The sequence below is a fragment of the Dermacentor andersoni genome, chromosome 6 (genome assembly GCF_023375885.2).
Source record: "Dermacentor andersoni chromosome 6, qqDerAnde1_hic_scaffold, whole genome shotgun sequence".
Classification (NCBI taxonomy): domain Eukaryota; kingdom Metazoa; phylum Arthropoda; class Arachnida; order Ixodida; family Ixodidae; genus Dermacentor; species Dermacentor andersoni.
In genome coordinates this window covers 35060513-35085371 of record NC_092819.1, presented here as the reverse complement: position 1 = coordinate 35085371, position 24859 = coordinate 35060513, and the positions used below count along the sequence as shown (strand labels likewise).

General features: G+C 48.3%; 1 protein-coding gene across 1 annotated transcript in view; it reads left to right on the top strand.

Moving 5' to 3' along the window:
* The first annotated feature begins 6620 nt into the window (after window positions 1-6620).
* Window positions 6621-24859, top strand: part of LOC126521862 (protein FAM107B) — a 181013-nt gene continuing 162774 nt past the window's right edge. The window contains exon 1 of the mRNA XM_050170573.3: window positions 6621-7201. The gene's annotated coding sequence lies outside the window, so the exon portion shown is untranslated. The remainder of the gene's footprint in view (window positions 7202-24859) is intronic.

The window sequence follows — 24859 nt, the reverse complement described above, 5'->3', positions numbered from 1 at the left end:
TTGAATTCTAAGTACAAAATGTTGGAAAAGTGTATTCCTTGCTGTTTTGAGCATTCGTCGGGCTAACTGCGCGTCCCAAGCTCGATCAACACGCCCGAAGCACCGCCGATACCAGATACGGTATGTGTTCGGGACGCCTGCTCCGTTCGATCACACCTTCGGCAGCGCTATATAACATTCTTTGCACACTCCATTCGAACACGCTTTAACGACCATCGCTGCGAGCGATCCATTGCGCAACGAAATATCTCGTCGAAGCATTCGTGACTCCGAGGGATCGCCGCACTGGGCGCCCAACCGGCTTCGGTATATACGCCTCGTATATATATACGCAAGCAGGTTCCATCACGTTTCGAATACCTGGCAGCGCCGTTTTCGTTTTTCCCTCTTCTACCATTCGGAGAGTTGTCAGCGATCTATTTTAATCTTCTCGACGAGGTTCAAGAGCGCCGGGAAAGGATCTCGAGATGAAGAGAAAGAAGGTTGTATTTTGAAAGAGAAGAGACGGTAGTGAAGCCGGTATAACGCTCGGGGTCTCCGTTCTCGGCTGCTGATGATGCGATGGAAGTAGCAGGCAGGCAGTAGCAGTAGCAGTCAAAGCAGCGCGGCGTGCATTGCCGTGGCCCCCGCGCTTCCCTTTCTTCCGTGTTCGCAGGGCTTTCCCCGCGAAAAAAGGCGTGCAGCAGAGCTTAGCCGCCGAGCACGCACCGCGACTAGGAAGCGGCTCGTCGGCGACGGATGCGATGCGCCCATACGCTCGCTGCCGTGGCTAGCCGAACGAACGGACGAGAGAAGGGCTGGCCCCGTGCGGCAGCACACTCCGCGCATGTAAGTACGTACGTGCGGAGATTGGGCGGCGGCGGCATCCCTGCTATTCAAAGGACTCCACTTCTCAGTCGGCGGGAGCCGGAATGGAAGAGCGGCAATTTTTTTCCGGACGAAGCCTGTTTTTTCCACCGAGAACAGCAGCAGCAACAGGCCCCTTGTCTGTCTAGACCGCTTCGCGCACACCAATCTGCAGGCTCCCCGCGGTCATTGAAAGCAGTTTGTACGGAGGAGCGTTCTGAATGGAAAGCCCCTCATCACTTTCACCGTCCTCCGACGCTGAATTGTCCCGCGGAAGTCCGGAATGCACGACGCCTTGCTTTCCGGATCGCGCATGCAGGTAGTGCAGCGTTTGTGGAAAGTTTTGAAGCGGCTCGGCGAGTGTCCAGATCGTTCTCCGGCCCATATTGCAGGGCAGATTATAGCACGTTTGGCACACCGAACTTCAAAAGGGGCGAGGGAGACGGGACTTATCATTCTATAGCTGTCTTTACTGGCGCAGCGAGCGTTACAGGACATCCGCATATACAGATAGGGTTGCTAGCGCAGTGGCTTCGCAAGTTTTGGCAAGTTGTGTGCAGCACCATCCGCTCTTGAAGGGAATACCTCAGTGGTAATGAAGCGAACATGGAAGCTAGAGATTTTCAACTTTATCGCAAAAGTTGGTCTGATATGAAGCATCAAGAAGACATCTATGTAGCCACTATAATCTGGAGGCCTTCGCGTCTTATCTATAGGCTGTAATCTGCAATGAAGTACGAACTAGGGGCTTTCTTTTTAAATGTCAAGCTAGTATAATAATTATCTTATGAACATCTTCCAACAGTTATGAGCAGTCAGTCAGTCAGTCAGTCAAGAACTTCAGTGAGGTCCTGAGGAGTTTTAAGCCGTTAGAGATCCCATACGGGGAGCTCCTCGGGCCGAGACCGTAGGCGACGCCCAAGTCGGGACGGGAACGTGGTGACGCTCCGCCAGTTCTTGGGCCCTCTGGTCGGCCTTGAGCTGGAGTTTGAGGTCCGGGCTTTTGAGGGCTTCTCTTATTTCATGTTAGAGCTCTTCGTATGAAAAGAACTCGAATAGGCCTACGCTTGTTATCGCTGTTGCTGTTATAATTATTTGCCTCGATACTCGAGAAACGCTCTAAAAGAAAGCGTTCGCTAATGGTCAAAGTGGCACGATAGGTCACGTATACCATAGCTTGCAGACAGCACTGCAAAGTGGTGCTCGGATTAAATAGAACTAAGGTGCACGGAGTTCAAGATATTAAAGCGAAAGCTTTACTGCTTTACTGGCCGCGAACTTGCGCTTTCGCCGTGGCGATGCTCCGAGGAGGCACATGACGTCACACCGCGTTCCTCCTCGTTGCGCTCGCCTCCGTTCGCTTCGCTAGCTGCGTCGCATGCCTGATAACATGTCGGAGGATTGAAAAGGAGAGCTCGCGTACGCCGCAGCCACAGTTGAGGCGGCAGTATGGGCGGCTACAATTCCGATAAGCAGGAGGAGGCCTGGAATCGACATCGGAACGAGATGAAGAGGAAACGAAACGCCCAGGAAACAGACGAACAGCGCGCCGAACGACTGCCTAAACGCCGCAACATAGCTAGACAACCAGACTAACCTGGACTTCCAATCAAGATTAACCAAGGCTAACCATGCTATGCCTTAGCTTTCGCTACGTATATCCTGGCATAGCTGAACTAAGCCACTGCTAAGTTTAATTACTTCAGCTCATTTCACTGTCTGTGTGCTAGTAAAGCTTTAGAATTACTGCACGTTGGGCAAGTCGGAATGAATTCATTCTAAATAATGCGCAAGCTTTGTCGTTATTTCTCTGCTTGTGTCCTCGTCCTCCTTTACGCATTGGTTACAATGTAAGTAAAGCTTGCAGAGCGCTCTTTTGTATTTTGTTTTTTCCTTGTGACGCGCACCTTTCTGGCCGTGTACTTATTTAGTACAGAGTGTATATATGGGTCGATCTCTTGCTATAAGAGTTAAAACGCTGGTCATTGTGGTGTGCTTGGTGATTTTCATGTTTATTCTCACTGGGGCCTTTTCTGTCGGTCGAGTGAGCGAAGGAAATTGTCCTCTCGAACGGCCACTTCACTGAAAAACGCCGCCACCGAGCTGTTTGCTCTAGTACCAAATACGTCGCTCGCGAAAGTGTCGTCGCTTGTCTCTGGCCAATAAGAACGGACGCGGAAGCTGTTTCTTTTTAAATACATTAACTCAATACGCGCCAATACGTCACACGCAGCTATACGCCCCGCTATAGCGCTTAGGCCCAACTTGCGCGACAAGTGCGGACAGCAAATATTTCGCCCCCCGCTGCCGCTTCGCGCGAAGCGCGAAATGTGAATGACCCACAGCATTCGACGAGCTGTAGGCGGTAGCCCCACAGGTATGGATGTAAAATTTTCAAATTTTTTGAAGTGAGGAAAAAAAAACATTAAGAACCGTTTCTATTTTGAAAGAGTTGGAAATATTAAGAACATCTCAGCTTAATGATGATAGTTTAAACACGGCACTTTAAATCACAAATTTACGTTAAACAGATTCAGCGACGGCTCACAGCTCCTCAGCTTTTCAGTAACGGCATACTAGAGAAGGAATTTTGTGTGGAGCAAGAAACTCCTTCTTTATTATTATTATCTGTTTACTTAAACAAATAATTTTGCGTTGGGTTGTTGGGTTGTTTACTCAATTGGGTTGTTCTATGTCCACCTATAGTGCCGTATAGCCCTAAGCACCTGGTTGCGAGGCTCTTCAGTGAATTTGTTGCTGTTCATCAGAGTGTTTGCCCTTTGAAAAGAATGGGGCCACGAAATGATGCGCGAACGCCCGCAGAGTTGCCCTCTGCGGGCGTTTTCGCCGCTGTTTTCGCCATTTGTTTTCGCCGATGTTTTCGCCGCTGATGCGCTTGTGATCAGATAATGTGTGCGCCGCATTTGTGGTTATAAAAGAAGTGGCCATCCTCCGTAAGGCGGTAGACTCCCTCCATCAGAGCCAATAGGACGTACTGCTTGTCCGTGATAGTTGTGACGCATATAAGACTTATAAAAAAGCACATGCATGAACTTTTGACGCTCGCGTGACTATGTGATGTGATGATGGGGAGGTCTGTGTTGTAAGTGGAGATTTTGTTTTTTTTTGTGCTCCGCAAATAAAGGAAATATCTGTTTACCAAAGCACATAAATTGGTCTGAAGGTCCTAGCTCCAGCCAACCACCATGCAGCTTAGTGAAGAGTCGCAAAGAAAAAAGAAAAAGCTTACGGAGGTCCTTAACAGTCCGCAGCGTAACGGCATTCATCATCACGACTGTCGAGTCCAACGCATACACGTGTATTCTCAATCAGTGTTGTTATCTGGAGTGACTGCATTGCATTGGCACTGCCCTCGCTTCTGCTTGCAGCTACTCTCGCTTCCGTTACTTCGTTCGAGCTGCCAAGATGTCGCTGCGAAGATGTCACGCACTTTCCCCCAAACTCGAATAACTGGTGCTAATTACTGTTTCTTGCTTTCTGGCTTCGGATTCCCGACCTAAACCGAATCTCTCAGGAGCAACGAAATCGTTTTACTCGCCAATGTTATTTATGGACCAGAACTTCATAAACAATGGCATGCATAGTACTAGCTGGTTTACAGTGAAAAAAAAAAGGCGGGGGGGGGGGGGATGCATTTGTTAGAACCGGCACTCGACGAACTCCTATTACACGTTTCCTTTTCGTAATTAGAGCGCGAAGGTTCCGTGGCTAACGAACTCGAACACTAACGGTGTTGCTCAGGCACTGAAAATAACTTTGAGACTTGACAGCGAGGCTGTGTCAACGGCGGTGCACAATCAATGAATAAATTAAATAATGAAGATGCTTTATTAATAACCCCTTCAATCACAGTTGTACAGTGTTTGTATAGTTTGCATACTGGTTGTCTGTAATTGCGGCAATGTATACTAACGTGCGGCGACACTCTCCTTGTGCAGAAGCAATGCGCTCTCTCTCTCTCTCTCTCTCTCTCTAGTGAATCTTTAGAAATTGGATATACAATCAACACTGCACATTTATCAGCCTGCACATTTATTTTCAATTGGACACGGTTTTCAAGACCCTACTCACAAAGTCTCACCACAGCAAATCGCTGCGCTTCATTTTTGCATGAGTTTCAATGCCGATTTGAAAATACTTGAGTATACTTGTTCCTATCATTGGGAGGATCGCCTTTCCATCGGCACCATAATCTCAAGACACATTCCGTACTGTTGTCAGTTCATTTAAGACAAGCATGCATCTTCGGCCTGAAGTGGGGGTGTAGCTTCAAAAAGAAGTAGATGAGACTGTAGGTGCCCACCTCACGCGCGAAATTCTATAGTGGGCGGTGCACCATATCAGTAACCCTATCTTGACATTATCGTACCGCCACAGATGCCAGGAAACACACACAAGCACACGCACGCATGTGCGGCACATATTCAGACACGGAAGCACACAAATACATACATAAAATGTACCGCTACACAAGCTGAACGTAGATGCAAGCGCATAAACACTAGTATACAACGCCCGTTACACATGCACTGGTATGCATACAGACGCACAAACACCAGTGTATACATACATACGCAACACACGCAAACACACAGCACATACGACTACCTCCCATACAACACACGCACACACAGCACACAGCAAGTCGTCGCCGGGCCAGCGGCCGGCCAAAGCGATGCATACCCGCTGGATGCACGCGGTGGGCGCCGGAGCGAGGCCATCCGTCTGGCGCATCCCCCCCCCCCCTCCCCATCGGTTCCCTTCCCCCTTTGCTCGCGGCGACGGGAAAAATAAGCGCAGCATGCAAACACGGAGCGGCCGGCGTCCGACCGGCTTCCTCCTCTCCCGGCGAGTCCAGCCCCATCGCGGCGTGTACTCGTTCCTTTCGGTTACGCGCTCGTGCTCCCAGTGCCAGTCAGCCGGGCAGCAGGTCTGCGGCAGGTCTCGCTCGCGCATCGCTCGACGAGCCAGCATCCAAGTCGAGTTGGGTCACGCCGATAACGTAGCGTCGCTGTCACTCCTGACGACGTTGTGGGAGGAGACCGTGCCCACTCTCCGCGATTCCTTGAACAGAGCCGGTTATCTCGCCGCGGGGTTGTGACGTCAGGTCGTGACATCGGGAGCCCGTACCTGCGGTGGGGCGAGAGGCCGGCGGGATTTCGTCGAATGATTCGGCGTGGACCAGCGACCGATACAGAGCGTTCCGAGTGTGCGTGCTTCTCCGCAAGTGGAATCGCCGTGGGTTTTTCGACTGTTTTGCGAGAACATCCCTTCGACGATAGGGGACTGCCACATCCGTGAAGACGAGTGAGTGAGTGTCGCGAAATTTGGCAAAGATACTGTACTGTGCTTGTGGAGTTGTCTAGGAGTGGCATTCTTTGGCTCTACTGCTACCTCGAGTGTGCGAGTGCCTTTTGAGTGCGGGGAAATTGTACCGACTGTACGTCGGCACGATTTCTTTTATCAAATCGCGTTTCGCCGAACCTTTCAGTCGGTGCAGCCGCGACATCTCTGGACACTACCGACGTTAACAGCGGTGAAGTCAAACGAAGACCTCCCGAAACATCCCGTCGAGTGCTCCGTTCTTCACTTAAGGTGGCCAAATTTCTAAACGCATCAAGAAGCTCGAACGAGAGACTTCTAGATTAGAGTGTACCGCTACTTGCTTCTTAAGCGTGCGTGGCTCAGCGGGACACCTTGTTTACCGTGACTATCTTTCGAGAAATATCAGTGACAAGAACAGGCGCTAATATAGGCAGCCGGCCATCGCCCCGAGAAGGAACTTCGCCGCAAGGACACGCGGAATCGGCCAACGCAGCGAGTGCGCAGCCGCTACCGCCAACTTCCGGACATCCATCCACCTGTTCCGGCGCCCACTGCGTCTCGTGCATTCAAGCAACAAACAGACGACAGCGAACGACCGCCGAGATAACGGCGCCACTCGCAACAAACTGCACTGACGAGACACCGTCGGACGTCAGCCCAGAAGCGATGCCCGCTTAGGCCGGCCGATACTGCTCGAGAAGAGAACAGCATTGTCCGCGGCGTCTTCTCTATAAGTCGGTCCCGTTACAAGGCACGCTCTCGGTCTGCCAGCCCACTACCGGCATTGAAGCTTCGGGAGCAAAAAGAAGGCAGCGGCGTCTCAGGCCCGTTGTGCTTCCTGACGAGTCTTCGCTCCGGGCGCACGTCGGCCTTGCACCGACGTCTGCTACGCGCTCCTTTGACGAGCGGGGAAGGAGGTGATCTCGCCGGATTACAAGCTGCGCCTCGGCGCCCGACGGCCAAACCTGGCTCCCGCTCTCCGCTGGCTTCTTGGCCGGGAAGACGACAGGTAGGGTTTACACCGGGCGAGCGTGTACACTGCATGAGACGTGCTTCGCCAGGCTCGCCGCAGTCTCGGGTGAAGCAGCGCGCGATCCGTCTTTCTTCCTGATTGCGCGGTCGCCCATGAGCGGCCCTCTGCACGCCTCCTACGCGGCCACTGCCTCGTGGCTTCGCCTGTCTGTCTTATTATTTTTTCCCTTTTGTTCTTCTTCTTCCCGTTCTTTCTGTATTTACTTTTCTTCTTTTCTTATTCATCTTGCCGTCTGTCTTCTTCTTGCGCTCCTCTTAATATCGCTCTTTCATATCGCCGCATGGGCCCTCGTGTTCCTCGTTCGAAAGCGCTTTGTTCCTGTGCTTATTCTCCGGTATATATATATATCCATATATACGGGGTTCCCGGAGCTTGTTATAAAGCGCCGTAAAAGGGCAGCAATTGTTTTCCGCGCGTCTTGATTCGTGCGTCTTTTTTCCTTTCTTTTTATTTTTCCTTGTCGGAACGGCTCTTCTAGATTAGGAAAGTCAGCCTATATACCTCTTGCGGGGGGAAGCGGAGGCTGAAATTTCCAGCTGTTCGCACCCGTGGGGATTCACGAGTCTCTCTATCCGCTCCAGTAAATATCGCGGAAAGTGCGCGCAGCGCCAAGCTGCCCCGAAACCGAGAACAGACAGAAACAAGGCCGGCAGAACCTTGGAAGTTCATTTAATCTTGAGCGTGCGTCCCGCGACCGGGCCAGCTAGGTGCGTTATTAGCGCCGTTTCGCCCGCTGAGCCATGCAATAAACATGGTCGACTCTCGCGGATGCTGCCGGCTTGTCAGAGAAGACACATGGCGTTCTCTGACAAGGGGTTACAAACATTATTCTGGACATTCATAGAGAGCATCTGTAGATGTTTTTCTAATAACGTCTATAATGTCTTTTGAACGGGCTGTGAACTTATAGATTTGGGCATTTTGTCGACTGCTGTATACGTTTTCTAACCAAACGTGTTTTGAGAGTCGATTGGTTTAGGGAGTGGCACTCCTTAATGAGCACTGGAGAGGTTTACCCAGTGGCACGCATAGCATAGCACGAAAAGTCGACAAACTGATAGCACTTTAAGTAAGCTGTGTTCTTTCGTCCCGTGAGTAAGACATCACATAGGAATATGAGTGACGTCGTATATATAGCGCAGTATTACTGCCTAATTTTCACCGCTTGGGGTCTTTAAACGTGCATCCAAAGCGCTGTATGCAGGAGCGCGCTCTGGCATTCCGCCCCCATCGAAATGCGGCCGCCGTTGCCGGGTGTCGAACCCGAGACCTCGTTCGTGCCTGAATGACGTACAGCAGATATCTATACAGATTCATATTGCTGAAAGAAAGCGCATGGGTCTAGACAAACGGAATGAATGGACGAAGCGTTGTTCATTCAACGCTTCGCCCGTTGATACCATTTTCATGTATACAGCCGTATTATCATGCACGGTTACCATGCGTAGTAATGCGCAGGCGGTTATTCTATTTAAGTATAGCACGCACGAATCAGTCGAAATGTGCACTCTTTTGCTGCACATTGACGCTTCTCTCATACCTTGTCTTTCTAATGAGGAACAATTCGTGTTGCTACAGATGCCACATCACGCACCCTATAATGAAAGTATTGAAAGTATATACCCAGGTAGATGCGACTTATACAGCCGAAACTCCATCGCCAAAATTTGGCAAGTATATAGTTGCACAGTCTCTGTCCGACGTGCTAAATGTGTATCCAAGCGCGGGCCCGTTCACTCGGATGCAGCAATGTCCTCTCCACGCCCTCTGCTGGGAGTAACCGGTGGAGTTCAGTTGCCGGAAAATTTCAGATGCAGCGCGCCGAGCGGGACCGAACGAGTTCTCATCTAGCGTATACCAGAGTATTGCTCCTCGTTCGCGAAGTGTTGCAACGCGACTTTATGCTTGCCTCCCGCGGCTTGTAGTGAGAACAAGTGCCCCTACTGTGCGCGGTGTAAGAATACCAAAGTCAACGCCTTGGCTAAGCATATTTTTTTCAGTGGGAAAAACTTTATCATTATGCATACCCGCAGAGCGGCGAGTTGCTGAGCGTTTGTAGACGCGTGCCGAAAACATACGAAACGGCCGTCCCGTACTTACCTTGCCTGAAGATCGACATGCTTTGAGTGCGGAATTCATGGCGCTTTTCGTTCTTAGGAAATACTAATTGGCCGGCCGACAGCGCTATAAAGTAAGTTATCAATCAGGATTGACAGGAGTCCGTCCTTACGAGTCGCTCCGTCGTATCGCTCGCTTTTTGAATAGGGGCGCTGAATTGTAGCACAAGACGAGTGGAACGACACGCTAACTTAAAAGGAGTCTAAAAAAACGCTCACTCTAAATATTTTTACACCTTTATAGTGGTATAAAGGGTGTTAGGTTGTCGCATCGCTAACACCCTCACGTTTAAGCGGTAAGATCAAATCGTTGGTGGGAACCAATGATGGCATCTTATTTGCCGACTTTTCCTTGCAAGTAAAAATGATGACAGCTGTGACAGGTGACATAAAAGTGCATTAAATAAAGTTTCATATCTATCGCTGTGAAATTCTCCTGCCGGATATTTCTGTGCGCCCAAGGTTATCAGAATGATTAAATAGTTTTTTTTAACTACGTCTTTTGTCATCGCAAGTCTATAGTTAGAGCTCCGTTGTCGTCCTCTGTACAATTTTGTAAGGCTCTAACGGTAGGGGTCTTACCCGTGTGATAAGAAAACACCCTTAAGGGTGTAAACGTTCTTACAGTGCGCTACAGTTTAGTCGATCTGCTATAGCATTCCTTCAAAACCGTTGAATATCAGCGAATAAAGGCCGAAATTTCCCTCTTCTTTCTTTTTTTATTTCGTTACAAAGTGCGGTGTCGATGAGATCGTTGTGGACGTCTTGACTGCGTTTCCTCGTATTTTACCCGTTTATACGCAGTAGAAATTCCGAAAATGCTACAGTATAATTATGTCCGTGCTTGCTTTCAAGCGTAATACAATCTTTAATTATGAACATTCGATTACTAATAAGCTGTATGAATTACTAAAGTGGGGGTATTTCACGGTGGTGTCGCCACCCGCATTTTCTATTTCTGCACGTGCTATATCTAGCCTACCAAGCTACCGCTCATGGTAATACTCCAATGTTTAGAGCTCTACAAGTGCAATATATTATAACTTAGCTTAACCCATCTCTTTAGTGTCATAAGACAGAGGGGGCCGCTTAAATTGTTAGCGTATGGGAAACTGACAGAACGAAAACGCATATTCCTGGCAGTATGCAAGCTCCCCAGACGACTAGACTTATAGTTTCATCTTTCTCAAAAACGTTGCTCTTTCCAGCTTGTATAGGCGCTTTTCTTTTTCCCACCACATCCTTTAGTCCGTCGATCCGCCCATGGTCTTGCACACGCGCACATACACACACAGCGGCCACAACGACGTTCATGTTTCAGGTCATCAACACAGGCACCTCCCACCACTCGGATCAAATTAGGGATAAACAGAGCCCACACGATGCCTCGATCCAGTCGCCCGCTTGCTGTGAAGTGCTGGCTGTATAAGGAGACAATTGTACAGCGCTCATCGCTTGACGCAGCCACACATGGACATTTCATTGCTACGGCTGCGGCGTTTGTTGGCCTGCTTTTCGTAAGTGCGGGGTGTTTTCTAAGGAGGCCGGATAAATGAGCGTGCTATAGTCCCCAGTTCTAGGGGGCGCTCTGTGTTTACTCACCTGCCGCACAAAGAACGAGCTTTGATCCGCCACGTGCACGCCTCCCAATATGACTAAGATCATAGCAGGTATTTCAGTGGCATCGCTGACATACAGTCACTGTCGTAGCCGTTCCCGATCGCGTGTATCCGTGAATGTGTGCAAGTGTACGAGCTGGTCTACGTTTTGGCTGTTATGCTCATACTGGGAGCGAACAAACCAAATCTGAGATAAATAATAAGTGTCTAAATCATTTATTGTTTAAAAGATAAACACTACTTTCAGAAAGTAAAAAAAGTGCCAGGTCATGTGGATGCCTGCTTAGTAGTCTGATAAATAATTGCTTTAGGTGCTTCGGGAACGTATCTATAGTCGTTATAAACGCTGCAGTCGCGTTCGTTAGAATCTCATTCCGCAAGGCTGTTGCAGGTTGAGGCGCTCACGAATTGATCATGACTATAGTAGTAATCGAAACAGAGCTAGATGTCCTGTCTGCGAAACGTCGGTTGCGTCTATTGGCCACTTTAGTTGGGCCTGGTCACTTCTGCACAGTACGCCACATAAAAGTTATGCTATAGGGCAGGAGGCCTAAGCCACTAAAGAGGCTCGGTCTTGGTTTTATTTTCCACTAAAATTAGTGAAATATTTCAGTTCCTCCTCCATAACCACCACTTACTCCCCCTCCTACTCCTGCTCCTCCTCCTCCTTCTCCTCGTCATCATTATTATCATCATCAGCAGCAGCAGCAGCGGGTATCCAGTGCAACACAACGCACCTTTTCTTACTATGAGCACTGGCGTACGCGTTTGCAAATCGAGTGTTGCCGATTTGACGGCGCTTCCTGCCTCGTATATGCTTGGGATTTGCATTCTCATGCAGCCGCGCCTTGCCAGACCACTACCGCCACCCTGTACTATACTTGCGCTGCGTCAAAAGCGCGCTGGTAACTCTGGGCTAAAGCAGTTCTCAACTACGAAGCGAGACAGCTCATTACCGCGTGCCAAACGGTCTGTCATGAATCGGTTTGAGAAAGAAGGAAGCGGTATATATAAGGAAGCGCGTAGTGTATGGAGGCGCGCATTTACGTAATGAAGATGCTGGTTTAGCAGTATACGAGAACGCACAGGTTTCACGTATACGCATACTATCTGTGGACGAATGATGTCTATATATATAGAGGGAACCTTGGGGTGCGGTCTTACATGCGAACAGCTATCTATGCGCCTCGCGTAGACGGGGTGCTCTGCGATGCGCCCTGCGCACGCCAGCACCGGTCGTCGTCTTACGGTATCTTCGCGCCGTATAACGGATGAGCGCGCGAGGAGGAATGAACGATTAGTAGCCACTTTGCCGGCGCGAACGGAGTCGCACCTGCGAATCGGGGCTATTCCGCCGAGAGGAAACGCGGGCGCCGAGGTCACGGCGGCGCGGACGACGGCGCGATTCGTTTTGAGACGCTGCGTTCGCGGCACCGCGCTCGGCTATAGAACTGCGGTGTTCGCGTCCGGAAGGCGAGGGTTTATTGGAGAGGGAAAGAAGGCGGGTTTTGGTTTTCTTGAAAGTTTGCCTCCTGTTTACGCTTGTCTCAATAACGTAACGCCAAAAGAAAAAGAGTGGGAAATGGGCAGGGAGGTTAACGAAGGAAGTATACCCGGTGTACTACCCTGCACTTGGATAGGGCGAAAGTGTCGTCTTCAAAAACGTCGTCGTCAGACTGTTTAAATCCACTGCAGGGCATCCACTTGATGTCCAATTACCTCTCTCCCGCATCAGCTTGGCACATCCCATGCCTGCAGATCTTCTGGTCTCGCTGCACCGTCTAATCCTCGGCCGCCCTCACCAGCATTACTCCCCCCCACCCCCAACCCCTCTTTTTTTTTTTTAGCAGCCGTCACTGTTCGTTAATCGAACACCGGTTAACCTTTTATACTCATCGCATTACCTCACCGATTGCCCTTCTCCCTCTTTACCTGAACTAGAACATCATTTTCCGACGCTTGCTCCCTGACGTATACCAATCAGGCAGCGCTATTAGATGCGAACAGCTCCTTTTAAACCCTGCTCCCGTTTGGCTCGCGCCAGTTGCTTCCACTATACACTGCACCGAACTAGTGATGCAAAAGTAGCTCTGACTGCTTAGGACTAGGGGTAAGAGTATACCTGGAAGGCACCTCAGCAGTGCAGCATCCGGGAAAGGAGGGCGGAGGAGAGAGAGAACGGACAAAGGGTATTTGCACTTCGTGTGAGCCCAGACGGCAGTGCAGACGAGGCAACGTTCGCAGGTGCGTTGCTGCCACAAAAAAAAAAGAAAAAAAAAGAAAGAAAGAATGAAAAGAAAAACGTTTAGAGCAAGAGTGGGTTAGAGACGCCGCATCACTCGCTTAGGCGTTGGGACGTACACTGAGGAAGTAACGCCGGAAGAAATTGGGGCCGCTTCTCGCGAGGCAGGTCTCAATGCGGCGTGGAACACGCGCCGCGTTAGTCCCAGAGTCGCGTGCTGTGCACGAGGCCTGGGAAACAGCTTGTGCGTGTTTATTTGCACGGGGCCCCGGGTCAGTGTGCATCTCGCGACTCGGACTGTGTGTGTAATAAACATGCTGACGCGCAGCTCGCGCGCAGTTTGAGCCCACTTCGATCCCGATTTCCGCGCCGCCCTGCACTGTTTGAAGCTCCAAACCGGCCGTTGGCTGTGGTGCTGCAAAGCGAGCGCGGAAAGGAGGGTGGCTCTGAAGCGCCTGGGTTATCACCAGAGCGCGTGATTATTGGTTAGTGCTTACATGTAGGTATGAACCAGGGGCGGATACAGGATAGCCCCCAAGGGAAGGGGCAAACGGAGGTGTCAATGCTGTCAGTCAGCATGTCTCGAGGAAAGGGCTGGGGGGGGGGGGGGGGGGGGGGGTTCTAGATTCGTTAGTGGCATTGGCTGGGAACTGTATATGCACGTACACGGTGCCACGTGGTTGTGACTTGCCTCTTTCCTGTCTAGTTCGTGTAAACGGCGTTGCTTACTATAGTCACCAGAAAGGACCGGTGCGTAAGTTTGCTGCCGTATGGCGCCATCGGCAAACGTGCACCGAACATGCACTGGCGTCCGTGAGATATGCGCGAAGCTAAGTGGCGTAGGCTCGATAACCGCTTGGCAGTTCAGGCCTTATATCTGGGGCGTGAGATATATGACCCCTCACTCCCTTTCCACATAACAAGTACAGTTATTTACTAATCTGAAATGGCGGATTTCTTGACTTTGTTGCATGATACTGCAGTTGCCACGTTCTTGTAACTGCTTTGGTATATGGGGCGACTTACAGGAGAAAATTATCTTGTCGGGATCCTCCTTGCTACTTTTCTTGGGGTGCTCACTCCTCCCCCTCTTCCGCCTCATTCCACGGAAATTCCGACCAAGCACACTACAACATTGTGTCAGTCCTCAACACAGCGAGCAAGAAGACATTTCTCTTTTGTGGGCTAATTTCGCTGAATTTGCTTATGATGAAGGCAAACAGCCTTCGCCTTGAGTACTACAGTTCACGAAGGCAGAAGCAGCGGAGGCCTACACTGTCTCTAGTCTTTCGTCGGAAATTATTATTTGAAGTTTCGGAACTGTTCGCAATGCTCACAGTGCAGCAGCCATTGTGCCGTAGTCAGTTTACACGCGTATAGCCTGTGACGCAGTGAGTGGAGGTAAACTTGGGACGCGCAACAAACTACCTCACCGCAACAAGCCACCAAGGTCGTGGCGTTTTACTTTCCGTCTGCGCAAGGAAATATAGGTGCCCCGGTGGTCGACCTGGAACCATTTTCGTTGTACTGCTCTATCGGACCTTACGTACATAGGCATGTCAAACATACCCTTGTGCGGCTTACCGAAATAAAAGAAAACAAAAAAGAACGAGAAGAGTGCAATCCAACAGAAAAATGGCAAGGCGTGAGTGAGGCGTTTTATTTTTCTCGTCTGGCTCGGGCGTAATCACAGTTTCCGCCCACAAAGAGTGAGGCATGCGCCTTTAACGAACCTTGGTTCCACCCGCGCTACGCCACTTATCCCGCAGACCACCATGCCCGGCGGGGAGGAAATTGAACACCCGCTATAATACGTCACCCCTCATAATACGCACGGTCCATTTATAGGCCGCGACACCCCTTCCAGCGCTGAGAGCCGTGTTTGCAGCAATGGGCAACCAATTTTCGCCGTTCCTTTTGCGGCGCGTCACAGTAGTCGTTAGAGCGAAGTGTGTCAACTAAACGCGGCGAGCTATAGGAAACTGGCTTGTGCGTTAGTTGACTGAGAAAAAAAAAAAAAAAAACTGGGACAAGATATAGACGGCGTGCGTATAGTCGCTGTCAGGCGTCTCAATCTGCTGCTGCGGTTGCGTTTAGTAGCTTGCGCTTGCGAGAGCGTTAAATTACGTTTGTTTGTCCGCAATCAAATCAAATTGTGGAGCTTGACGTCCCGGAGCAGAATAGTAAGTCACGATGGAACGCCGTATTAGTCGGAAACTCCAGGCTGAATTTTTTTTTTTTTTCATCTGGGATTCTGGAATTCTTTAACGTGCACTTATGAATCTAATGCACGCTGAGTTTCTTGCATTGCGTCGCCATAAAGATGTGACAGCCTCAGCCAGGAATCGAACCCCTGACCTCGTGTTCAACTACAGAACGCCATAGCGTGCACTGAGCCTTCGCGCCGAGTTTTATCCGCAGTGGCGACGTGCGTGGACTTGCGCTTTACAGTGTAAACCTTGGGCAATTATGCTTCCAAATATAGGTGGACGGCGCACCGATTTAGTTGGCACAGGCAGAGACATTGCTACATTTTAATGATAGCTCTAGGCTTATTCCGCGAAGTGGATAAGGGGAAGGAAGAATATATAGCATACCCTACTATAAGAGGCTTCTCATACGAAGCTCCGTAATTAATGAGATATGTACGCTTCTGGATTATTTGGGTGGTTTTTGTACGGACGGAGCGTTGGAGAACCAGCGTAATGATATGTGTTGTTGTTGTTGTCCTTTTTTGTTTTTCTGTCAGGAAATATAGATACGAGAGAGAGAAGTCATCCTTTCTTTCAGATCAGCACAAACATCCCGGCATCACTGACGCTATTCACTGCATGACCGAATGTGCTGCCGTAGGCGAATTGAACACGAACTGCTGATCAAAATTTCGGAACAACATGATCTAAGGATTGTGCTTGAGATCGGGCGCGCACTGGTGATACTGATTAATCGACGTGCGATGCGCCGTTGTTTCCCGGTAGAATTAATTGCTCCCATAAGTGAAATTTATGTGTAAAAGGTATTTGTCAGTTTTGGTGTTTCTGTTTTGATTGTCCTGTTCGCCGCGTTTTATCTGTCCGTGCTTGAGATGAAAACATAGGCAAGCTTTTGAAAGGACTGCGACGAGCTAGCGTCAACGGACTTTCGTTTCTCGGCCTCGCCGTTGGATCACGACCCACATTGCTACCAAATCCAACAAATAGTCGGTCTCACTACAACTTGTGAAAACGTAGGTTCCTGGATTCGGACGATCGTCGCCCTCAAGAATGACAACGAGAGCACTTTGTTAGAACGGACCAGCCAAGGTTTAATTCTATTCCGGGGCGAAGCCAGGCGCAAGGATAACTTTAGCCAGCAGGGTTCTCTCACGCGCAGACATCACAACGCAAAGTTCGCAATAGGTGGTCAGGAAATTTGGTTGTGGGAGTTCATATCGATTTTTTCCTTATTTCTTCTTCTAAACTAGGTAGGACATTAGGCAGTATAATAGCAAGGGCTTGGTGGCGCAACCCACCGCACCGTTCCAAAGCGGCACTACTTGACTTTTGCAGTTCGACACAACTAAGAGCGCGGCTCGGAGCCCCGCATTCGCTTACGTTTTTTTTTTTTCTTTTTTTTTTGCCACCTCCTCCTTTCCTCTCTCATCTTTTTTTCCCGACATCCCTTTCCCGTGCAGTGCTGTTGAGGTGTCCTCCTGTGAGAGACAGTTACGGCACTGCACTTCTCTCTTCCATTCTCTCTAAAATCACTTCACACACACACGTTCCAAAGGGGATGCTCATAACATCCATCCATTCATCCACAGTTCGGACCGCCGTCACAAGCACGAGCAGTTTGCATAGAGCTGCCTCGAGAGACGCCATGGCAGGCTGTAGTTTATAGTTACTGCATGTGCTCCCTTTATGCTATTTTACGTACAGTAACACTACTCTAGTTTGGCTTTCGCGAAGGCGTACACTATCTTGAATGTAATGACGGACAGTCCTGCGTGCGACGTCTGCGGTGATGAAGAGAACATCGAACATTTATTGTTACACTGTAATCGATTTCAGTCGGAAAGACAAACATTCCCTATCGCAATGCGATGACTGGGCGGTCGGCCGTTGTACGCGTGCAGGTGCTGCTTGAAGACCGTCCCCATCGCTCGTCGGCCCACAAAGCTGTTAAGGCACTTTTGTCTTTTTTGAGGGCCGCTTAAACCCGCTACAGAGGTGGAGACAAAATCGCGAATACAGCTTCGCGCTACACATTCGAGCGGCTGACAACTATACGAGTTTTATTAAGCGGCCTCAGAATCAACCTGTATTTACGTTTATATGCCACGAGCTGCGTGACTCCATGCGGTTTGATGGATTTTCCACATCCTCCGGCAGGGCCGCCCATTGCGCTCGCTAACACACCCATGGAAGGCCAGGTTATACGTACATATTCGCACGTAGATGCCCGAGGAAATGGGTGAGAAGGGGCTTGCGTCGCAATAGAGCCCCGCTTGCCAACTGAACACTTACGACAGGTTGCCTCTTTCAGCATGCGTTGTTTTTCTCTCCTTCATTAAGAATATAAAATTGATAGAATATTTGACACCTATACCTTATTAATTTACGGTTGAATGAAAGAACAGTTCATTTTCCCCGTGATTTTCTTGGCTTCATTTCCTGTTCGGTTCATGCGGTTGCCGCTAAAGAAATCGAAGCTACTTCGATTTTCTTGGCATCTTCTTGCTTGTTGTGCCTGGACTTGTGTTTTTCGCACCTGACCTCTTCTTATTAAGGTTATTCTCTTTACTTATAGGGTTTACTTCTTTTTTTACCTGCGCCAAATCTTTGAAATTTGCCTAATAGCACAATTCTAACCCGTTGAGCTAAATTATACTTGGTGAGGCGGCCATTACTTCTACGCGAAATCAAAATGCTTCTTTGAATAATTAGCCTGATTGTACTAATTAGTTTTCTTAAGTAATTACATCATGGCATATATTTCAATCTACGAATGCTAGCGAGTGAGTTTTCAAGGTATATAGGAACGATTTCTGAGGATGGCACTGGTTTCGAGCCATGCGCCGTCAAACTTGAGGTAAGAATGCACTGGTGTTCCACTTACTTTTTTAAAGAAAACGTTGTTTTATGCATTGAAGAACAGAAGTAATTGGAACGCCACTTATGCAACGACAGTTAAAATTAATATGCCAGAACTGATCTAGTCCTGAGAATTTGTTCCAAGCGGATACGCCTTGCGAACTTACCGGCTATGCTTAGTAAATTGGAATACGCGTCGTAAAGTAAACAGCTACAAAAGTGGAATAACGTAATTACGTTAACTATTCAGTTTGGCACATAGATTTCTCGTAGAAGTAATGGCCGCCTCATCGAGCGATTTAGCTCAAGGGTCAGAATCGTGCTATTTGCCGCAGGCAATTTAGTTTTAAATTTGCTGCAGCTAGGGGAACGAACAGCTGGTACATCCTATCGTTCACGTTTCCGTGAGAATTCTGATTCAGGCTCCTTAAGAACACAATAATTGCGAGAAGTTTACTGATGGGACAAGCCTTGGTAGAAGTATTATTTCTCGTACCCCTTCGGAATGAGTGCACACGCTCAGCAGGTACCGGTCAGATTACCGCCACTTCGTTTACTGATGCTATTTTGCTAATCGGAAAGCCAATCTGTTTTCGTAACTTCTTAAAGAGGTGTTTGGTTTGTTTCCGTCGTGTGTACAACCAGCACGGCAGGTTTTTCTTTATTATTATTATTCTTACCTGGACTAAAGGCATGCACTGGAACGTGCCGAGATATACCTCGCCTCACCGTTCGCGCCGTCTGCATACAACAATTTACAAGCGAAATCGAGAACCCTGTCCGGCCTGGTAGCTTTCCACCGGGCAGCTTAGTCAAGGCACTGCACCAATCGAGAAAACATGTCGAACTTCAGCTGGTTATTCCGATATTCTGAGCGTATCTTTGCGAGTGGATCGGGGCTATGGGCCGGCGAAATTAAGGAATGCGTTCCATCGAGCGGAGAAAACTCGAGTAGTCGCCAACTTCGCGGACGTTTTATTACCGTTATCTCCCGCGCCGCCGCATATATAAGGACGGCCGAACGAGGAACGACTCGCTTTATTCTTGTTGATGCGGCTGATCTCGAAACTCATCGATCGATATATATATATATATATATATATATATATATATATATATATATATATATAGAGAGAGAGAGAGAGAGAGAGAGCAGACAATGAAGCCAAGGTAAGCATCGGGGAAATTATATTGTGGTTGAAATTAGAGTGTAGAAAATATTAAAGGAAAGGGAAACGAAAGTGGACGAAAAAATAATTTGCCGCCGGTGGGGGCCGCATCCATATATGCGGCGTTCACTTGCGCTATTGACCTCGCAAAGAACGTCAGGCGCTGTTCAAAGATTAATTTACGTGGATTACACGGCGTCTCGCTCGACGCGACTGTTTTTATCACTCGTAGGCCTGAATCTATGTGCCTCGCAGAATGTACAAAGCTCCCATAAAGCGGCAAATGTTCTGCGAACAGTGGTGCTTTCTCTGAATGGATATCTGTGAAATGTCATGCGCGAAAAGAAAAGCGAGTATCCGCCCGGATGTAATCAAGAAGCTTCAAAGGAGGCTCCTATAGCTTACCGTTTAATTAATCTAAAACTGTCTCGCGTGTTTCTGCAGCTACGAAATTTGCGAAATTCGTCGGTATTAGAAGAAAAAAGTCTAGCCCGCATTCGCAAAAGCGTTCCCACTGTATAACTATTCGCAGATTTTCGCAAATCGCGACATTGGAAGCACGTATTAGAGAACGCGGCCGTGGGGAATAGCAAACAGCACTTACGATACGAAATACTCGTGTGAATTTCACCCTGATACTCGCGACTGGTGATTCAGGCTAATGACTATGATAGTTGATGTCTATGACTTCGACTGGGTAGTCTGTGACTGTGATGCTTGATATATGGGACTTAGGATTTACGGTATTCAACAACAATGAAGCTTGCAAAATTTGATTAAATTCTGCAGTTTTTAAACCACGATTATTATTATGCACGCCGCAGTGAGTGGCTCCGGATCAATTTTGACAACCTGGGTTTTTTTAACGCGCAGCCATTGCACTGCCAACGCTCCCATCGAAGTCCCATCGAATGAAACGGAGGCAGCCTTACCCTTCCCCTTTTGCAATAACACCCCTCCTCTTTCCACCGCAGCGTCTTCGGCGCATTTTAATGTGGAATAAACGTGGTTTCATTCATTCATTCATTCATTCATCGAAGTCGGCCTGCCGCGGTAAGGATCGAACCCGCGACCTCGAGCACAGCAGCGCAATGTCATAGCCACTAGGCTACGGCTGCGGCTGAACTTCAGAAGTAAAACGGTAAATTCACAACTGCATAGCTGAGCGATCAAAACAGGTATCGCAATCCTGCGAAACGTGCCCCATGTGCACAGAGCGCTTAAAATGCACAAATTCGAGCTATACTTCACGTTATTCCTTCTCCTAAACAATGCACCTTATAGTCCACGGTTAAATGTAACTCGCCAGTGTGCTAGTTCTAACGTTTGCTGCGGCTCTAGCTGCAAGTGCCGACCGAAGCTATACTGAACAGGTGCCAAATTCACGAAGCTCGTAAAGTTGGTAAATTCACAAAGTTCGTGAGTGCTGTTTACCACTAACCGGCCGCCTTCAGTATAGTAATATGTCCAGCAACGTGATTGGCTGGCGTTTTCTCTTACGAACAGTTCTAGCGTAAGACACCTTTGCGAACACGAGACCAGGTGTGTACAGAAAGGTGCCAGCGCCACCATCCGGTCCGGAAGTCATCTGTTGCAAATGCGGGGCAATTGACACTTGCCAGAGGGAGCAATTCTCACGTGCCTTGCACTCGCGCGTTCCCTTTAACAGTAGACCACACTGTACCTACCTCAAAAGTCTTGTCATCAAAGTAGCCCACGCATCTCACTTGAGGCAGTAATTTGAACCGTTTCGTTTCCTCTCTGTCTTTTCGCTTTTCTATTGAGTAAAATTCACGAAATCTTGATATCTGTTTTGTTCAAGGGTTATACATTCCTATACTTGTTTCGATTTCATTGAAAGCTTGCGAATCTGGTCACACTATTGTGGAAACATATTTTCGCAAAGCTTTAACATTTCTCTAATCAAATCAATTCCATTCAAACCGATTCCACTGCTGCCTGGTGTGGGTACTTCTGCGTTTTGGAATTGCTCTAATAGGAAGAAGAGACCAAATTAAAGTTTCCTCACTGGGAATGGTTCATCCTGTTCCGTTATATATATATTTTTTTTCTTAACGTGAAAACACCGGATGTTCACCAGTGCCACAGCCAGACTTGAATACAGGAAAAACGAGCACTTCTTCACATGTGAGGGAAAGTGGAAGTATCCAAAGATTAATTAAATATAGATGCGAATACTGGGGCAAATATACTGCCGTAAACTTTTAGAATTACGGAGGGGATGCCATCGGGGGCGCAGGATAGGAAAGGCTTCAAGTGCTGAAGGCGTATACACTGATAGACTTTTCATCAAGTAATACAGCCCTGCATGTAGGAACCGTCATGGGCTGCTGACTGACACCAGCGTTGAAATCTGGAGCTTTATATGAGATTGAGAAATTGGCATCGAAACATTCCGCGACTGCTTGCACTTCCACTCCGCTGGAGTCGAGCAAGTGAAAGCACTTTCCACGTTTAATTACCGGAGCGCTTTCGGATATATGCTTCCAAAACTCCGCCGGCCGGTCAGAGGCGCTCTGTTCCAAGAATGCAGTATATGAGTCGTGATCCTGCTTACAGAGGCGTTTAGAGGGACCCCGAAAAAAGTGGTATTCTTCTCTCCACTCATTAGGCGCAGGAATCCTAGATTTTCGGTGCGCGCGCGGTCTTTGTGCTTCAGGGCATTTATAGGTTTAGACGAGAACAATTGGGGATATTTAGAACGGTTAGGTTGGTACTCGGGAATGTATTTGTGCATACTGTTCAAAACAAGCTCCGTAAGCAGATATACCTGATCATCAACATTGGTTTTTATTGTAACCAGCCACCAATCGGTGGTGTACAAGAAATAATAGAAAACAATGTAATCATCCCACTTGATAGCAAAGCGAGAGGATTCGTTTGTGCCACTGGACGAGCTGTGCCTCAGGGCTGACACAGAGGCAGTTAGTTATCTTTAGTGACGGATGAAACCTATCGGGACGCATGAGGTAAATGTCAAAACGAGGGACATCTTTAACTTGAGCATTCGAAAGGCAAAGGTGTAAGACGTTGCCACAGAAATTGGCGATCGAGTTATGCTGCTGAAGGGAACAGAAGGATAGAAGGTCCAAAAGCAGACTGTATTTGTTCTTATGTAATTATTGTAATGTGAAGATCTAAGCGTATTCCAATCTATTCCTGGTGTATTAAAAATCACCAAGATTACTCTGTGCTTGCTATGGATTACACTTTCTATAGAAGAGATGACCTCATCAAACAAGACAGGGGAATGTTAGGCGCTACATAGAAAGATACAGGCAACCAAACTGACTCTTCTACACTTTCTATGTCGTTGCGCCGGACACATCTCAGTGAACTGTCAACAGCAATCAGTACGCCATCACCTTTCTGTTTCGATCCACTGAAGTGCCGGTCACTTCGGAAGACGTTATAGTGTGGTAGAAAAAGTGGTGAAAGAAGGTTGGAAGAGGAAACAACAACGACGACGACGACGACGACGACGACAATAGATTCATGAAGATGCATAGCCCATGTAGTCACTGAGTGAGAAGAGTCGATACAGTTAGATGTCTGTAGCCTGACGCTGTTCATTTCCTTTAAAAACGTAAACTAGGGTAGGTAAATGCTATCAAAGCGAACGCCAAACCACTTCGTCGCGCGAGGGTGCTCTGGTATCACGTTTCTGTGAACCTTTACGTTTACACGTCCATGTGCTTTTTTCCTGCGTCTCCGCACAAAAAAAAAAAAAAAAAAAAAAAGAACACCCTCGAAAGGCGCATTCTGTTGGGCAGTTCAACCGAGGAAGCTTTCTCGACTCGGCGATTTCGACTTCTAACTCTGCTTCTCGTCTTAAGGGGAGCAGAACGTATTATAGCTCATGAAAACATAAATATCGGCTGAGATAGCATTTAAAATTTCTACGCGCTGCGTTTTCCTTTCCACTATCTCTCTCTTACTTGTTTCTTTCTTTTCTTTAATTGCGCGCTTCCTACCTTCGACTGCGCGTCTACGATAACGCCCAATTCGAAGGAAAGCGCTGGAACTGATACTGCCTCGCTCCACGTTTACTTTCAGCCGGTCCAGACGGCGCATTCGCTGCGACACAGGCGAAAGCGCTAATCAACGCCGGCATAGGCATGTAGGCTTAAAACATGTTTTATCTTTAGGGGGTGCTGCCGTTCGAAACAGAGCGAAAACGAAGCAGAAGCGTGTTTTCACCCATCCAAGGACATCTTTCTCGAACGGACTGGACAGCCTAATAACATTTATAGCGCTGATAACTCCAGACGCGCGCGCGTTATCTGCAAGTATATCCTCGTCTGGCGTGCAACTTTTCATACGTTTTATAAACCGGTTGTGAGAACTCATTCGCCGCGGCACAGATTGGATGTTCGAGAGGTGAACCTGTAGGCCTATGAGAGGGTGGGGGTTAGAGGGGGGGGGGGGTAAAATTTTATCGCCAGTTCATACTGGGCTCCCGGATTTGGTAGAGTAAGTTTTCGTCGGGAATAACTATACGGCAGGTGTTCGAGAGAACTGAGACCAGGTGGGTGAGCGAAGCAAGAACGCAAGTGGAAACTTTAGAGGTCAGTTCTATACTGTCTGTTTGCCTTGCTCGTTTAACTAATGCTGTGAACTTCGACGAAAGGGCAACCGGATATATTTTCTTGAAAGCATAGGGGAATGCATTTGTTGGATTTAACGTAAGTGTAGGAATGATGAGCTAAAGTGAAATTAAACTGGACGATAAAACAACTTGGCTTCCACCGGCGGCAAGTTTTTTTTTGTCGCCCACTTTCATTTCCCTTTATTATTCCGATGCTTCAAATAAAGAATGCAAATAAATCCCCCTATGCCTTCCATGGCGTCATTATCTGTTGAATTCATACGGACATGTATCGTGTGTATGTTATGGTATCAACGGTGCAGGAATATTTAGAGGTGATAAATTTGAGATACACTTTTCTGAAGACTAATAGTACATTCGACATGGTAGCTTTTGGGCGCTCTAGAGCACTGTCGAGGTGCGGTTTACGTGCGGCTGGTCGAAAAAACATTCTCCTGGTTTATTCAGAGCGCCGGTCTCCAGCTCAGAGCGTTCGGAGGCGCTCTCACCTTTGAGCTGGGAATGCAGTCGAGATCCTGCAGAATCCCGATCACGTGGCTGCACTGCCATTTCTCTGGGAACGTTCGGTTGGGGCAAGGTTTATCTATCTCCAATCTCGAGAGGGCTCCCCACCGCTGCAAACCGAGTTGGATCGCAATAGGAAACAGTCGATGGTAAACCATTAGTGACTTATGGTGCACTTGGACCAGAGCAACTGACAGCAGCGAATAAAATTCACGAAAAAAAAGTTTTAAAGCTGATCAAAACTGTACAATAGGGCACTTGGGGGCTACCGTTAAAGTGTG